Genomic DNA, 16,758 nt, shown 5'->3' with positions numbered 1-16,758 from the left:
TAGATAGATGATAGATAGATAGATAGATAGATAGATAGATAGATAGATAGATAGATAGATAGATGATAGATATGCATTGCTAATAGTCACCTAAAACAATGGCTCTCAACCTGTGGTCTGGATTTCTGTGGAGGAGGCTGCGATGTCGCAGGGGGGCTGCAAAGGGCTTGACGAAATGTTATTATTTCAAACTTGAGTTAAATCTTGGGGGATCCATAGTGAAGAAAAGGTTTTATTTTATTTATTTTGTCAAGCATGTATAAGATAACAGATCAGAGGTGGGTCGCTTCCCGGTTCAGGCCAGATTGGCCGAACCCATAGTGGTGGTGGCGGGAGGCTGCGCCCACCCATCCGGATGCTTCTGCGCATGCACAGAAGCATCACACGGCCGCTCACACAAGCACAAACGAAACGGTAGCGCTGGATTTTGAAGCCCACCCCTGTAACAGATATAAGTATAAACATGATTATGAATACAGGAAATGGATACGAATAAGTGAATACAGGAAAGTGATACAAATAAGTGTATTTGGGTGTAGGGCAGGGGCAGTAGAGACATTGGTGCCTAGAAGACCTAGAAGATCACCCCCATCATACTGTCAGGAAGCTGAACATTCCTTTATATTCCTTTTATCTCAGAAGTCTTTTATAAAGACACGTAGGGAATGTAGACTGACTGTAAAGTCTGCCCCAGCCACTGGCTCTCATGAAGCCAGTTACCCTCCCACAGCCTTTCTTACTTCACAGGATGGTGGTTGTAGAGAAGAGTGGAAGAGGACATGCCATATATCAGTGTTTCTCAACCTTGGCAACTTGAAGATGTCCGGACTTCAACTCCCAGAATTCCCCAGCCAGCGAATGCTGGCTGGGGAATTCTGGGAGTTGAAGTCCGGACATCTTCAAGTTGCCAAGGTTGAGAAACACTGCTATACATAATACCTTGAATTCCTGGAGGAAAGGCAGGGTATACATTTAACAAAGTAAAATACAATTCAATTGCGGTTCACTTCCAACTGGATTGCTAATATTCAGAAAATTCTAAAAATCAAAAAAATAAATTGAAATTTCTATTAGGTATAATTCCAGAAAATATAATTGAAAAATAACCCTATTTAGTAAGGTATGTGCTGGCAACTACAAGGACAAATTTGGTGGGAGGAAAAAAAAACTTTCCACAATAGTAGAGAGAGCCAAATTGGAGAATATGTATACAGTATGTCCATAATCCTGTAAAAGCTAACCATATTTAAGCAGAAATGGTTCCCTTATGTATTACATATCAATATAGCAAGGCATAAATAGACATTTGGAATGTAGTATTAAGGAAAAGGTTGTAAGAGCCTGATCAAAAATACCCAGTGAAATAACATGAACTAATATCAATAATAGCCACATTTATTTAATACAACACATTAATTTTTGGCTGTATAAAATAGCTCAGTAATTTTTGATCATCAGTGAGATTTCCAATAGGGAACCTGTTTGAATTTCCTTCTCATGGAGGCAGTTTGGAATTGACGCTTAGACATCAGACTAAATTTTTACTACATACAGTAGAACCTCTGGTCACAAACGTAATCCATTCCATAATTTTGGTCGCAAACTGATTTGGCCGTGACCCGAACCTAATTTTGGAAATTTGGCACTTACAAAAAAAAAAATGGTGCAGAAGGGAAAATCAGCCGTGGGAAAAAAATTGTGAATTTTTTGGTCAGAACCCGATTTGATCGTGGTTAGAAGCGTTCGTGACCAGAGGTTCTACTGTACCTATTTCAAAAACCTTCACAGGCATTCTAGCTGCATCTTGATCCTTCTTCCTTGCTTCCTTTCAAGTGGTGCTTTTAAATTTTGTTTTACTGCATTCATGGCTATTTCAGTGTGACTTTGGACCCCATGTATACATTCAGAAGTTATGGTGAAATGAGTTCAAAGAGATTTTCCTCTGGAAGACACTGCAATAAAATAAAACGGACTTCTCCGTTTTATTTTATTGTGACCTTTCAGCAGTGACATGCGGTGAGGTTTATGGCTGATGAGGCAGCAATTTTTTTAGACTTGTGGACTTCAACTCCCAGAATTCCACAACCAGACATGCTCAGTTCCAATTGAAAGCGACAGCATTTGTTTTACTCCTTTGCTAAATAAGTTTCCTTCTTTCTTTTACTTTTTCTTCTCCCTTCCCCTCCTTCCTCCCTCTCTCCCTCCCACCTCTCTCAAACACACACACACACACACACACACACACACACACACACACACAGAGTTGCACCAGGAGGATGAAGTTGAATTCCTCCCCCTCCCTCTGACCCACACGTACCTTTTCCAGCTGTTTCAGAGAGGATTTCAACTCTGCTGGTGCCTCATCTACGTCAGGAATTTTTCGGCTTTTAACCCTTGCTTAACTCTGCTCAAGTGATCATAAAAAGTCAGACTAGATGAGGCACGTCGTTCTCCTGCCGCCTCCTGTAGAAGGCCCTTTTTTAGAGGCTTTTTAAAACAGTTAAGCACTAAGCAGAGTCATCCATGGTGACTCTGGCAGCAACTAGCGCAGCCTGACCTCAGCTCTTGCCTTTTTCCTTTTACATTTTTTTTTCATGATGACAGTGGTTAGGCTCTGCCTCCCCTGCCTCCCCTGACTACACGTCCCTGCCTTTCAGATGTATCCTGAAGGGCCAGATTGGCAACTTTGCCCATAGTTAGCTAAGCTGACAGCTTTACTAAGATTGCCAAAATGGAGCACAGGGTCTCCTTAACTACCCTTCCACATATGAGGGAAGATCCTTCATCTTTTTGTGAAGTTGCTGCATTTGGGATGAGTGCAGGAGCACTTAACCAGGACTCTTCCTGAATAATGAGGACACATGAAACTCAATACATTCTCGGCAACCCCAAGCAGCATGGATACGCATATAAATGTTGGGAGTTGTAGTTTAATCACACATAAAGAACTCCGGGTCCCTTCCTCTGTCCGGTCTTATAATTCTGAAAGTAAATGGCCTAAGCAAAGTTCCTGAAGGAAGGGGAATGGTTCTCCCATTCTGCCCTAAAGCAGCTGCAGGCACAAGGAAAGGGCTGTTCTGCCTCTGTAAATCAAATTCCTGGATTGGGAGTAAAAATATGGAAGAAGACAAATTTGACTTCCTAGTCACAACCCTACAGCAGAATCACCAGGTGAAAATCCTGATGCCAGTTTTATAGCAGAAGAGATGTTCTTGTTTTTTTTTTGAACAGGTAAAGGTTCCCCTCGCACATATGTGCTACTCGTTCCTGACTCTAGGGGGTGGTGCTCATTTCTATTTCAAAGCCGAAGAGCCAGCACTATCTGAAGATGTCTTCGTGATCATGTGGCTGGCATGACTAAATGCCGAAGGCGCACAGAATGCTGTTACCTTCCCACCAAAGGTGGTTCCTATCAGGACCCGGATTGTTGTTGGGGGCAATATGCTGACTGTAAACCGCTTAGAGAGGGCTGAAAGCCCTATGAAGCGGTATATAAATCTAACTGCTATTGCTATTGCTATTGCTATTTTTTTCTACTTGCATTTTTTTACATGCTTTCGAACTGCTAGGTTGGCAGAAGTTGGGACAAGTAACGGGAGATTACTCCATTACGTGGCACTAGGGATTCGAACTGCTGAACTGCCAACCTTCTGATTGACAAGCTCAGTGTCTTAGCCACTGAGCCACCACTTCCCTTTTTTTTTAACCTTACTGCTTACCTTATACTCTCTTAAACAAGCCCAAAGCCAGAACAAATGGAAACCAAATAAACATTTCATTAACTATATTCCAAAGGTACTAATGACAGATAAGGGAGCTATTTGTTTAGGATGGGTAGGAGCTGGAATAGAGAAACACAAGCAATCCAGGGATGGCTTCCAGCAGGCACTACTGCCAATTCGCTTGCACGCGCACTGTGCACATGCACTTGATGTGTGCTGCCCGCGCATGCGCAGTACAATTAAAACTGTTCCAGGCAGGTGCAGAACTGAAAAATAAGATGGTGCCGCCTATGGCACCGCCCAGGGAACCAGTTCAGGGGCGTAGCAGGCCTGGGTCACTGCTGGTTCCAGCATCCCAGGTCACCAAACCACTACTGGTTCAGCTGAACTGGTCCAAAGTGGTAGGAACCCACCACTGAAGCAATCCATGACCTGCTGAAAATATTTAGTGATGTAAAGGTTTATTTTTTGCATAGCCTGGTTTACTCTAAAAAGATGATCACCAACAACGAACATTTTATCCATGGACAGTGATAGGATACTATCTGGTTATTTCTGTTTTCAAATGTGTTTTCTGTCAGAGCTTAAGAAACACTGTGTTCCTTTAACAGTAGAGAAAAAGCAGAGAAGGTGGGAGGGAGGGAGGGAGGGAGGGAGGGAGGGAGGGAGGCTGATTTTAAAATTGCAATTTGGCTGAAAGGATTTGCTGTTTCTGTTTGCTTTCACTATTATATTTACACGCTCATAACACAATGTCATCATAAGCCTTCAGAGTTGTGTCCTTCAAAGAATCCAAAAACAATAGCATTTCTTCTACATTATTTGCGGAGAGCACATAATGCAAATCTTGTACAATAGCAGAGTTGGAAGGGACCTTGGAGGTCTTCTAGTCCAACCCCCTGCCTAGGCAGGAAACCCTACACCACTTCAGAAAAATAGCTATCCAACATCTTCTTAAAGACTTCCAGTGTTGGGGCATTCACAACTTCTGGAAGCAAGCTGTTCCACTGATTAATTGGTCTAACTGTCAGGAAATTTCTCCTCAGTTCTAAGTTGCTTCTCTCTTTGATTACTTTCCACCCATTGCTTCTTGTCCTGCCTTCAGGTGCCTTGGAGAATAGTTTGACTCCTTCTTCTTTGTGGCAACCCCTGAGATATTGGAACACTGCTATCATGTCTCCCCTAGTCCTTCTTTTCATTAAACTACACATACCCAGTTCCTGCAACCGTTCTTCATATGTTTTAGTCTCCAGTCCCCTAATCATCTTTGTTGCTCTTCTCTGCACTCTTTTGTTGTAGTGCAAAGCTTTCAGTCTTCCTTACCCCATCCCAATTTTTTTATATCTCTCAAATCCAATTCACAGACAGCTATTTTTCCCCTGCTGGTTCCCCACAATCTTGACTACATCTCATTTTAGCACCAATGTGTGCGTAAGGGACAGGCTACCAAGAAGCATCCATTTCTAAACATAGTAATATCAAAACAACACCAAAACACATGGTGTTATCATGTGTGACATTAGGACACAAGCTGCACAAATACATAATGAGTGGAGTTGGCATTGCAATGTATGCTTTGTCATTTGTCCTTCCCCAAGAATGCCGATGAATAACCTGTGGCTACATTGATGTGATAGCAGGGTTTTCCTCTTCATTCAGACATTATTCAAGATTGTTCAAGGTGTATAAAAGCTGTTAGGTTTTTGTTGCCAATTAATTGTGGGGGAGAGGAGTCAAGTGACTGCAGTAAAATAAAACAGAGGCAATAGAAACATTATTGTATTAGATAATTAAAATAAGGGGGTTTAGTGGCTTTCATGTTATCTCAGCTAGTTTTAAATATTCCACTACTTCCATTTAAGTCTCTGTTCCCAAGTAAAACAGTGTTTAGCTTTTGCAATCAACCTCGCCCAGACCTCTAACCATCCTGTGGCAAACTTCTGTCCAATTTCCAAGCCAAAAAAGGTTTCCAGAACAAGCCTCCAAAATGTCTGAGGTTTCCCCATCTCTGCAAAAGCATCTTTCCAAGAGCACACTCCCAGTAATTTTGCATGCAGCCTTATAAATTAACCATCATGTAGTCAGAAACATGTCTCGCTATTATATTTTATAATTAACTTCTGTGTTGTTGGGAAGTATTAAAACTGTGATGGAACAAAGCTTCAAACACATTCAGGGGTTTCTGGTTTTTTTCCTGCCTTGATCTGAAAAATTCACAAAGTGGCAGTTAGGTAGTGATTTCTTACATTCAACATGGTTTTTCAGTTGGTAAAACTGAAATACTATATTCAGGAAAATCTGTCAACGAGTCCTTTCCACATCTGGCTAGTGCCATCTCTTAAAACAGTGCAGGAGCACAAAATGCTTTCCCAGATAGACTTCTTTTTTTTAAAAAAAATATGTGAATGTGTTTTTATGTGACTTTCCATGAAATGTTCTTCCTGTAGCTTTCCAAGCATGATTTTGCGCCAGACATTGTTATTTGACCTTTGACCTTGCAGACCAAATCTAACTTTTGTTCCTGAAGAGCCTTCCATTGCAAATGTCAAAAGTGTGAGTAAAGAGATTTCATTCAAAAATTGAAATTCATTGGAGCATGGAAAGCCATACTCAACATCAAATTATGAATATCTATCCAGGACCTGTATATTTGTGTGTCTGAATCATTGTTGGAGATGAATGAACAAACCTATCTTATTCATGATTACGTACGTATTCAATGGCTTGTTTTGATTTTAAGCCATTAATAAAATGTACTGGAGACACTCGTGAAAAATCAGTTGTTTTCAGATTGAAGCGATTGAAGGTTAGGACTTAGAACAGTGGTAGTCAACCTGGTCCCTATCGCCCACTAGTGGGCATTCCAACTTCCATGGTGGGCAATAGAGGTTTGCTATAACTCTGTATTATAAATTTTATAAAGTTACTTCCCTACTTTATAAATCACCATTACTGTGGAACCGGTGGGCGATTAGAAAATTTTACTACTAACGGAGATACAAAAGTGGGCGGTAGGTATAAAAAGGTTGACTACCCCTGACTTAGAAGTTCTATTGCTATACAAATACAGTTTAATGCACTAAGGAGAGTTTTTCGAAAAAAAGAAAAATGAACATTGGAAAATCAGAACCAAACTCTTTGATGAGGATCCAGATTGTTGGGGGCAATATGCTGACTTTGTAAACCGCTTAGAGAGGGCTATAAAGTACCATGAAGCGCTATATAAGTCTAAGTACTATTGCTATTGCTATTACTATTAGAAAAGTCTTGATGCCTCTAAGAATTTGCTTTCCCTCCAATACCACTCTGACGTTCTGACAGCTCTTGTTGCTTGTATGGTTGGAAATGAAAATGGGCTATTACCCTCAGAAAGGATAATCAAGATGCATTTAAATATACCCTTTCTGGTATACTTTTATTCTTCTCTAGGGTTCACAGAGAGTCCTGTGGCTAATTATTTTCTTATTTTAGCTTCTTCACCAAATCTGTTATAGCAACTGCTGGCTTAGACATAAATGCAGCCACCAATAGTCTTGTTAAAGGATTGTGAGTGGATTACAAATCCCATTGTTCCTTGTCATTGGTCATGTTGACTGGTGTTGGTGGAATCTGCAGTGCTAAACTTTGATTGGAGATGGATATAAAGCAGATCAGGATTTAGCAACTTATCTAAGAGGGCCTGGTAAATTAAATAGAAGGAGGAGCTTCTTTGATACTGACATCTCTCATCTTACAACTCTGCCTAAAATGTCTCCCGAAACTTAGGTACCAAATAACAGACTAACAGAGTTGAAAGGGACCTTGTAGGTCATCTAGTCCAACATCCACCACCACCACCCAAGCAGGAGACCCTACACCATTTCTGACATGTGAGACTATTCATTTCAGTTGTAACATTTCCAGGGAAGATCCTGAGTTCAGAGCACAGTTATTCTTTCTGCATCTACACATAAGCGTGCTTTTTTCCAAATAAAAACTAATCTACAGATAGATATTCTTCCTATTTCAGCTAAACTATATATGGTCTAACATCTCTACTATTAGGATTGGTCGGAAGATGGACTGATACATATTGGCCTGAAACTGTTGGTGGTAACATTAATATGTCAGGAATTCAGGTGGCATTCCACAGCCTTCTGAAGCTGGTGAGGATTTATTGTTTCTCGGTGAACTCGCTCTTCTCCTGTCTGTCTCCAAAGATGGCCTAAAGGAAGGTGAAAGACAGGAGGCTTCCAAGGTCAACAGGTGGCACATTATGGAATGAATGTTGTTATGCATGTCTCTTCAGGTGAAGTTGAGGTCAATCCAGAGGGTTGTTAAATGGGTAGTGTCATATTGTTTATTTTTCTGTCAGAAGTCAGGCAAATGTTATTTGAAATTTTACAGAACTCATACTGAAATTCTCTCCCGGGAGGTGAAATATCAAGGCCAGCTTTGATGGGAAGGTTCCACTATTTTACTGAAGAATCCCAAGTTACAATCATACAACCCATATTCTTGAGTTAAATTCAAGAAGAACTGTTTACGATAGCCTTCCCTACTTTGATGCTCTGCAGATACATTATGAAAAGTTGTAGTCTGACTTACCTATAGGGAATCGGTGTGGAGAAAGCTGCATAGATTATGATTTTCCTATAGGAAATAAGCACGCAGGAAAATTGTGGTAGGAAACCTCAACCAAATGAAGAAGAATTAAATGAACAAATGTTTATAGATGTGATAATTGCCACAGGAGATGTTAACTCCCACTGGTCAAACTTTAAAAGGGTTCAGTTGGGTTATGCCTCACTATGAATATCTTCTTTCTCATCATAACATTTCCACTGCTTTTATCCCTATTCTAACTTCATCTCTACCCCTACTGAGAGGGCTATTACTAGGGCTGAGGGTGATATAGTCTGGCTTTAAGACAAGGGATATAGCCAGGGATGTGTCTTTTAAAAACTCTGCTTCTCTTCAAGGTGATGTAAATATCAATATTTAAAAGGCACTTCTAGTAATTGTTAGGACTTAGATGCAAGGCACTATCTGCTATTGGGTTGTGAGCCCAAACATTTAAAAAGGCAACCTGATGTTAGATCAATGAATACTTCCAAATACTAATCTGATTTTGTTTTAATGCTACCTAGTTCGCCAAGCGTTAAATATTACATGTCCAATCTGTCCCAAAAAGATTGTCCCTACCTTCTTTGGACTGAGAGTCAATTTATTGTTTGCCATTCAGTCTGTCTATTTCTGCATCCACACACTGATTTGGATAGAGTATATGTTGTATCTACTAGATTCAGTGCAAAAAGACAGCTCTGGGAATCATCTATCTTTTTGCCAAATTGCTAGATCAGTGTTTTTCAACCACTGTGCCGCGTCACACTAGTGTGCCGTGACATAGTGTAAGGTGTGCCGTGGGAAAAACACTTTATATATAGTCAATATAGGCACAGAGTTAAAATTTTTTAACATTTTCTAATGGTGGTGTGCCTCATGATTTTTTTCATGAAAAAAGTGTGCCTTTGCACAAAAAAGGTTGAAAAACACTGTGCTAGATAATCTCATCCAATGAAGTGCTCTAATTCAGATGCTAAATGACACAGGAAAGAGAGATGTAGGATCTTGAAGTACAATTGCCTGGAGTGAAGCAATATTTCCCCAACACAACCATATGGGCACGGCTAGTAAAAAGAGTGAAACAGGGAAACCACTTCAAAGAAATAATCCAAGCTCCGAACTGGGATAGCCTGCCCAGAAAGACATCATAATTTATCAAAGGCACCAAAAGCTGTTGAAAAGTCTAAGAGGATCAAAAGAGTCATACTTCCCTGTCCTCTTCTCTGTTCCAGAGTCAGACCTGGATCCAGATTGAAATGAGAATAGAAAATCAGCTTCCAAGAATATTTGAATTTTCCTAGAATAACCAACACAAACACCTTGCCTAAGAAGAAAAAGTAAACAAGTGCCCATAATTAAGTATGAAGAAATACAGATCACAGTATTGTGATCAAAGTATTGAAAACTTTGGGTGACATTTGATCCAACAATATTTCAAGCTTGCATTCTCATGATTCAATGTACACCATTGTTAGCATCTCAATACTGAGGTCTTTGTCCCCCCCCCCCAGGGGACGGACTTCCTCTCCAGGAGGAAGGAAGAAAGTAGAGAAGGGAAGAAGGGAGAAAAGAAAGGGGAAATAAGGTGGTGTTACAACAGGCGGAAGGGATGGTAAATAAAGCAACCCAAACTGTATATTATAACCTATTAAATGGAAAACAAATGTATAAGAATGACAAATGTAAAGAAGAATAACAATTATATGAATATATACTTACAATGGTATGTAAGAGAATAAAAAATAAAAAATGACAAAAGAAAGAAATATTTCTTCTCCCTGTTTTCCAAAATTCAGCAATTCCAGTATAGCTTCTATTGTAAAACTTGCCATATTTATGTGGGAAGGGAACTTATTTGGACAAGAAACATTTAGCAAAACGATCTTGAAAACGACCATGACTTAAAATTGGCTCTGACACTTTAGGATGGGAAGATCTGTGTGGTGATCATCAGCAACCTGTGGCTGACACGTCTTTCCTAGATCTAAAATCTCAGATTGTTATCTTCGCCTGGAGGATATTACACAAACTCCTTCCTTAAACTGAAAATTCTGCTAAAATAGTCAGGATATCCAACTGAGAGGAACAAGCATGAAAAAAAAGAAAGAGGACAGAAAGTGATTGGGCAGGTGAAACTATCAAAAAAAGGAAGGCAGGTGATTTCAGAAGGGGTTAAAAAACGGGAGAAAGCCCAGAAGTGCCGCCAAGGCTAACTTCTTGTAGGTGTCTCCATTTTTCCAAGTTTATCTTGTGATATTTTATCCACCATTAGCATAGTTCTGGAAAGGCATCTGAAGCAGAGAGGTCATTACAGATTCAGGAAATATTAAATCCAACTACTGAGGAGAAACTGTTTAATCAACAAGGGAAAAAATCCATTTGATTTATCATGTAGACGGAGCCCAGACTAAGGCATTGAGCAGTGCTATCATCTTATGTGGTCAGACATGGCCTTCTGTCTGGGCAATTACTCACAATGTTTGCTTTTCCTCCTTTGCTGCCTTACTCATTTGACCCCTCCCTTGTCATGATTGCTTTAGTCTCCTTGATAGACCATAATTTATGTGTTCTAGGGCGAGGCTTTCATGCCTTTGTCTGTAACCTGAACTAAGGAACTGGGTTATTTTTGCCTGCTGCTTCTTGCCCATCTGGTCCTCACATCAGCTGGAATCTCACCTACCTGTAGAACTTACAAACTACAAAGCCACAGCTGGTAACTAAGCAGGGGTCATTTATCAATCTGCTCAGCTTCCTTCCTTTGGCTTAATATGAACGTTGTTGGCAATGGGATCTTTTCATCGGCCTGGCTTTTTAACACCTCCACAATGAAAGGCACAACTTTTACATTTAGCTTTTCTTCTCCTCTTACCAGGGAGTTGCATCCGGATTTATCTGCAAGAATAGAACCCAATTGTGAAAGGCATGAGGCTAGAAAACAGAAGATCATGATTTCTAGTCCTGCCATAGGTAGGAAGCCAACAAGGTGAATTTGGCCCAGTCTCTCAGCCTAGGAAGCAAGCAATGGCAAACCACTGAAAATGTTACCACGAAAACTACAGGGACTTTTCCAGGCAGACACCAGGAGTCACTGTACCAAATATATTTATGTACATGACATATGATTGAATTATGTTCCCTTGCCCAGAGAGCACACTGGAATGGCATCCTCCTCCACAAACTGGACCAACATACACATTAACCCCCTCCTTGTTTATGGGGCATTTGGGATCTTATTAGAGTGGGATCCTATTAAAGTGCACAAGGATAAAAATGTATTCCTGCTCTGCCCTGCCCTGTATACAAATCCATTCTCCCATTATTTTGCATACAGGAAAGCATCCACTTTGCTGATTTTCCTGGTAGGCATTGTTACATAAAGACATTAATTTCAAAGTTTAAATTCAGCCTTAAGCTCAAGTCTGCCAAAAAAAAAAAAAGTGAAGTACAAAGAGATACGTGAAGATGTCAGTTAAGAAGAACTAGAAAGAAATGTAGTAAACCTACTTAAGATTTATAAACTTAATAAACAAAGATAAAATTTTGGAAATTCAGGGAAGTTGTAGAATAAATTCTGTAACAACACTAAGACGACAGCCAGCGGTCATAATTGCAAAATGCATATATCTTTATTCATAGATGCAGTTTAAACATAGGCCGATCATAACCCAATACTGATAAGACTAAACAGAAATTCCTTGATCAAGTAGGTGGAGACTTAATGAACAGTTAGTACTACAAGAGGCTATCAAACTGAAGTATCCTCAGAAATTGAACAGTTTTTTCTGGATTAATTTTACTTCTGGAACCTTTTAGCTGGAGTATGGGTGGCTAGTAAAACAAGCCATGAGAGATTTCTTTATCTCTCTAGCATCAAACGGGGGAAAAAAGCTTGGCAAGAGCAGAGAGATGTGTTATTAAATTATCTGAAACAATTGGGAATAAGCCATAAATTCAGACCACTTTTCAATTTAGAGCAAAACATAAAAGCAATACAAAACCACTTTCAGATTGGTTTATCTGCCAAAGCGAGAAGAAATACTGAATGGTCTTCTAGGTGCTATACTTTTATGTTAGATGGCCAAGATGCATCATTTCATATTCTGCATTTTGATCTTTTAATAAACACAAAAGCAGCATAGGTTTTGCGTGAATATGCTCTATCTCGCTCTCCAAGGCTAAGGGATGGACATCAGATAAGACAATTCCTGGAAGATAGGCAGTGAAAGCGGAAATAACCAAGTTGATACTCCAAAATAGGAGATAAAACCAGAAACATGAAATGCTGGAAGGCTTTTGAGAGAGGGGTTTCAAAACATCCAGACTTTTATTCCATATACATTAGTGTTCTGACCCCCTCCTCCGTCCAGTAACGAAAGCCGAGACAAGCTTAACTGGAATGTCCTTTAATAACAGACACTAAGACCTCGGTGGCTGAAAGCCAAGCATAACAAACAGATAAGGACCTTGGCAGCAACTCAAGACAAACTCAGGCAGCAATAAAGACAGATAAGGCTTGGCAGCAATCCAGCCTGCCAAGCTCCCAGTACTGTCCTCCGACATTCAATCCTACATTGACTTCTGCAAGAGGGCTGTGTGCACCAGCAGTCTTTTATATAGTCTGGAGAGGAGCCTAATGACCACCAACTGAGCGCAATTACCTCCTGTAATTGCGTAATTGTTCCTGATGCCTCGTTGCTCTTCGATGGCGTGCATCCAGGAACAACTCACTGCTGGCTTCTGGATCACTCTCCCTTGTCTCCTCCCCACTGGTCCAAGGCTCAGGCGCCACCTGGTGGCCAACCAGTCTCTCTGTGCCCTGTTCGGAGTCGGAACCCTGTCCAGGGTCCTCCACATCCTCCAGAGCTGACTCATAGGGCCCCTCGCTGTCGGAGTCTGGTGGCAGCTCCAACGGCTCCTGCTGGGCCACAACACATTAGTATTTAGTACAGGTTTCTGGCCATGTTTTCCATTTCTGTGAGTTTTAGCCAAGAAATATTTGTAAATGTTAGAATTTCCTTCAGTCTGTTGGTATCTCCTTCATTGTGTAGCTAGGACTATTTGGACAATCTGAAATGAATGTGTTTGTAGCTGACGTGCACAAGGCAGAATAAATCAATGGTTCTGAACAAGCAAACATGATTATCATAAGAGCTGACTTAACGTTACACACAGAAAGTCTTGGGTAGTGTTTAACTGGACTGAACAGCTAGTTGGTTAAACATTAAGGCTAGGAAAAATTAGTTGACCAATGACAAATGGCCAGGATGCTATCTTTAACACTTACAATTAAACAATATATAAAACTTCCAAAAAGATTATGGAATTATATCCCTTAACTTTTAAGTAGCACTTTTTCCCGCTCTGTGTTTGTTTGTTTTAATTCTGCACTTAAGGACACAGGGCGCATGGACAGGGGGTGCTCACCTTGCATTTTCGGGCCTCGCATAGTGCTCCCATGCCCCATTTGGCTTCCAGGTAGGTGCAGCAAGCTTTCCAGGACCAAAATGGGGCAGGGGGGTGGGGCTGCACATGCATGTGCGGAGGGGAGGGGCATGCTGGGTGTGTGTGTGTGTCAAAAGCGCATTGCATTATGACATTTTTGGCACGCGCCGACAAAAAGGTTAGCTATCACTGCAGTATAGTACAGGTAGTCCTCGACTTACAACAGTTCCATTTAGCCGTCGTTCAAAGTTACGATGACACTGAAAAAAGTGACATGACCATTTTTCACAGTTATGACCATTGCAGCATCCACATGCTCACATGATCAAAATCCGGAGGCTTTGCAACTGATTCACATGAGCAGTTGCCGTGTCCTGAGGTTATGTGATCCCCTTTTGCAAGCAAAGTCAATGGGGAAGCCAGATTCACTGTTATTATTTTAGCAAGTGCAGTGATTCATTTAACAAATGAGGCAAGAAAAGTCATAAAATGGGTCAAAACTTACTTAACAAATTTCTCACTTTGCAACATAAATTGTGGGCTCAATTGTGGTCATAAGTTGAGGACCACCTGTACTGGAGATTTATTTATTTATTTTATGCACTGGGAAAGAAAGACGCTTAGGAACAAACAGCACTTCAAAAAAAAGCTCTTTTGCAGGGTTTCATTAGAAGTTTAGTGTCCATGAGTATCACTAAGTGTTGTATGTAATGTTTTATGATGAATGTATTTTTACAATGACTATGATTATGATCTATCGCTATTGTTGTATGTACACTGAGAACTTATGCACTGGAGACAAATCCCTTGTGTGTCTAATCACACTTGCCTAAAAAAAGAGTTCTATTCTAAGTTATAGCCACTGTGCTACCATTTTCCCAAATATAAGACCTCCCCAGATAATAAGCCCAATTGGGCTTTTGAGCGCATGTGCTAAAATAAGCCCTCACCTGAAAATAAGCCCTCCCCCAAAATATTGCAACATAGGACCAGCCATGGGATGACCACGCTTGCCACCTCCTGCACCTCAAAAATAACAAGACCTCGAAAACAAGGCCATGAGCTTATTTTGGAGGTCAAAAGAAAATAAGACCTTGTCTTATTTTCGGGGAAACATGGTACTATAGCAGTCATGGGAAATTTACTCTCTAGATTGTTCGTATATGTATGTATGTATGTATGTATGTATGTACGTACAGTATGTATGTATTGTGTCACAACCCCTGGTATGGCCAAATATGGGAGGGAGCATACTGCTTCCCTTTTCTGTCTATCGGCTCACTCTGGGAGCCATCCAGGCAGAAAGCCCATTTTTTTATGTTGCCTTGTTACATTTGTGTTGCATTTGTGCTGATAAATAAATAAAGGGAGACTAATATAGATCTATTTCAAGCTATTTAGCTCTCATCAGTAAGAGTATGGCTAGCTGATGAGAGCTAAATAGCTTGAAATAGATCTATACTAGTCTCCCTTTATTTATTTATCAGCACAAATACAACACACACACACACACACACACACACACACACACAGACATTTCTGCTAGTTAGAAAGAAGAGTACATTGGAATCGCAGAAGAAAACTAACATGATACCCAGCTTCTTTGACTACGATTAGAAACAGAAGCTTAGGCTGAATGGACCCTCAATCTCGATCCAACAGAACCCATATTTAGCTTTGAATTTGACATTCCCGCGTTCATTTGTTTTTGCAACATGGTTTTACATCAGCAATATTTTATTTAATTATTTTATGCTGTTGTATGGGGGTGGGGGTGGGAGGAGTCTGAATATTTTTAAAAAGAATGCTATATATACATTTCTTAATTTGTTGGAACATTTCACTTTTAAAGACTCAAAGCCTGGTATGTGTTCTTAAAAATATTTCCATATGCTAAAGGTATGCAAGCTTTATGCCAAAAATACTGGCTATTAGAGCACCAGGCCAATGCCTGCTTTAAAAAAAAAAAGATCTGAGGAGGGGGCAACTGCTGCAGAAACTAGGTATTCACAGAGGAACTAAACTATCCTTAACTACAGTCACCTCGCAATGACCTACAACTCCTCAAATTACAAGAATGAAAAAAAAAGGTTATTAGTAAATCTGAGGCCAATTATGATAGTTTTTTTTTTTCCTGGAGACATGATGAAATTTCCTGAAACAAAACACTTTTGCAACCTCTCTAACATATTTCTAACTTTGGTGGAAAAATAAATAATCTTTTTTTTATCTTCTCATTCCTGAGGTGCAAAGCTAGCCCATGTTTATGCAGATGGAGGGGAAACACCCCAAGAAACAGCCAAACAGCAGGAGTTCCTGGCATAAACGAATTGAAATGGAAAGTTATTTTCAAGGCTGCTGATTTGTCATCGAAAGAGAGAGGGGATGGGGGTGCTGGGAGTAATGAAAACTAAAAGAAAGCTGGTTTTTGAAAAAATCCTGGATAGTTATCCGCATAAACTGTTGTATTTAGACTTTTATTTTGCTCCGTTTATCTCCCCCGACCCCTTCCCCACCAATAATCATGTAAGGAGACTTGGGAGTGTCATATAATTTCTGTGAAAATGGCAGTCTTTTATTTGCCATCAATATTTTAAAAATGAAATTGACTGTTAATTATTTTGCACAAGGGTAAGGGGGTGATCAGTTGGCATATTCTGTACAATTCTGTTCATAGCATCATTTATTGAAGGAAATGCAGACAAGGGTTTTGTAAAATGACCAGGGGTCACTCTGAAAAGTGGTGTTCAAGGGTTAGAAGATATTTATAATGTATGCTCTGGAGAAAATGGATGTATTGTTCTCCTTTATGCCCAGATGCTAACCGTGGCACGACAAAACCGCGCTCGACTAAAGTGCGCCCGATTAAACCGCGTCGCTGATGTCATCAACAGGGCGACAACAGCGAGCGCGGAGAAAGAAGGGCGCTTTAAATAGCGCTTTGAAAGCAAGCTGATTCAAGTTAAGGTAAGGGTTAGGTTAAGGGTTA

Source organism: Thamnophis elegans, chromosome 3 (assembly GCF_009769535.1).
Source record: "Thamnophis elegans isolate rThaEle1 chromosome 3, rThaEle1.pri, whole genome shotgun sequence".
NCBI lineage: Eukaryota > Metazoa > Chordata > Lepidosauria > Squamata > Colubridae > Thamnophis > Thamnophis elegans.
This window is presented reverse-complemented; position numbering follows the sequence as displayed.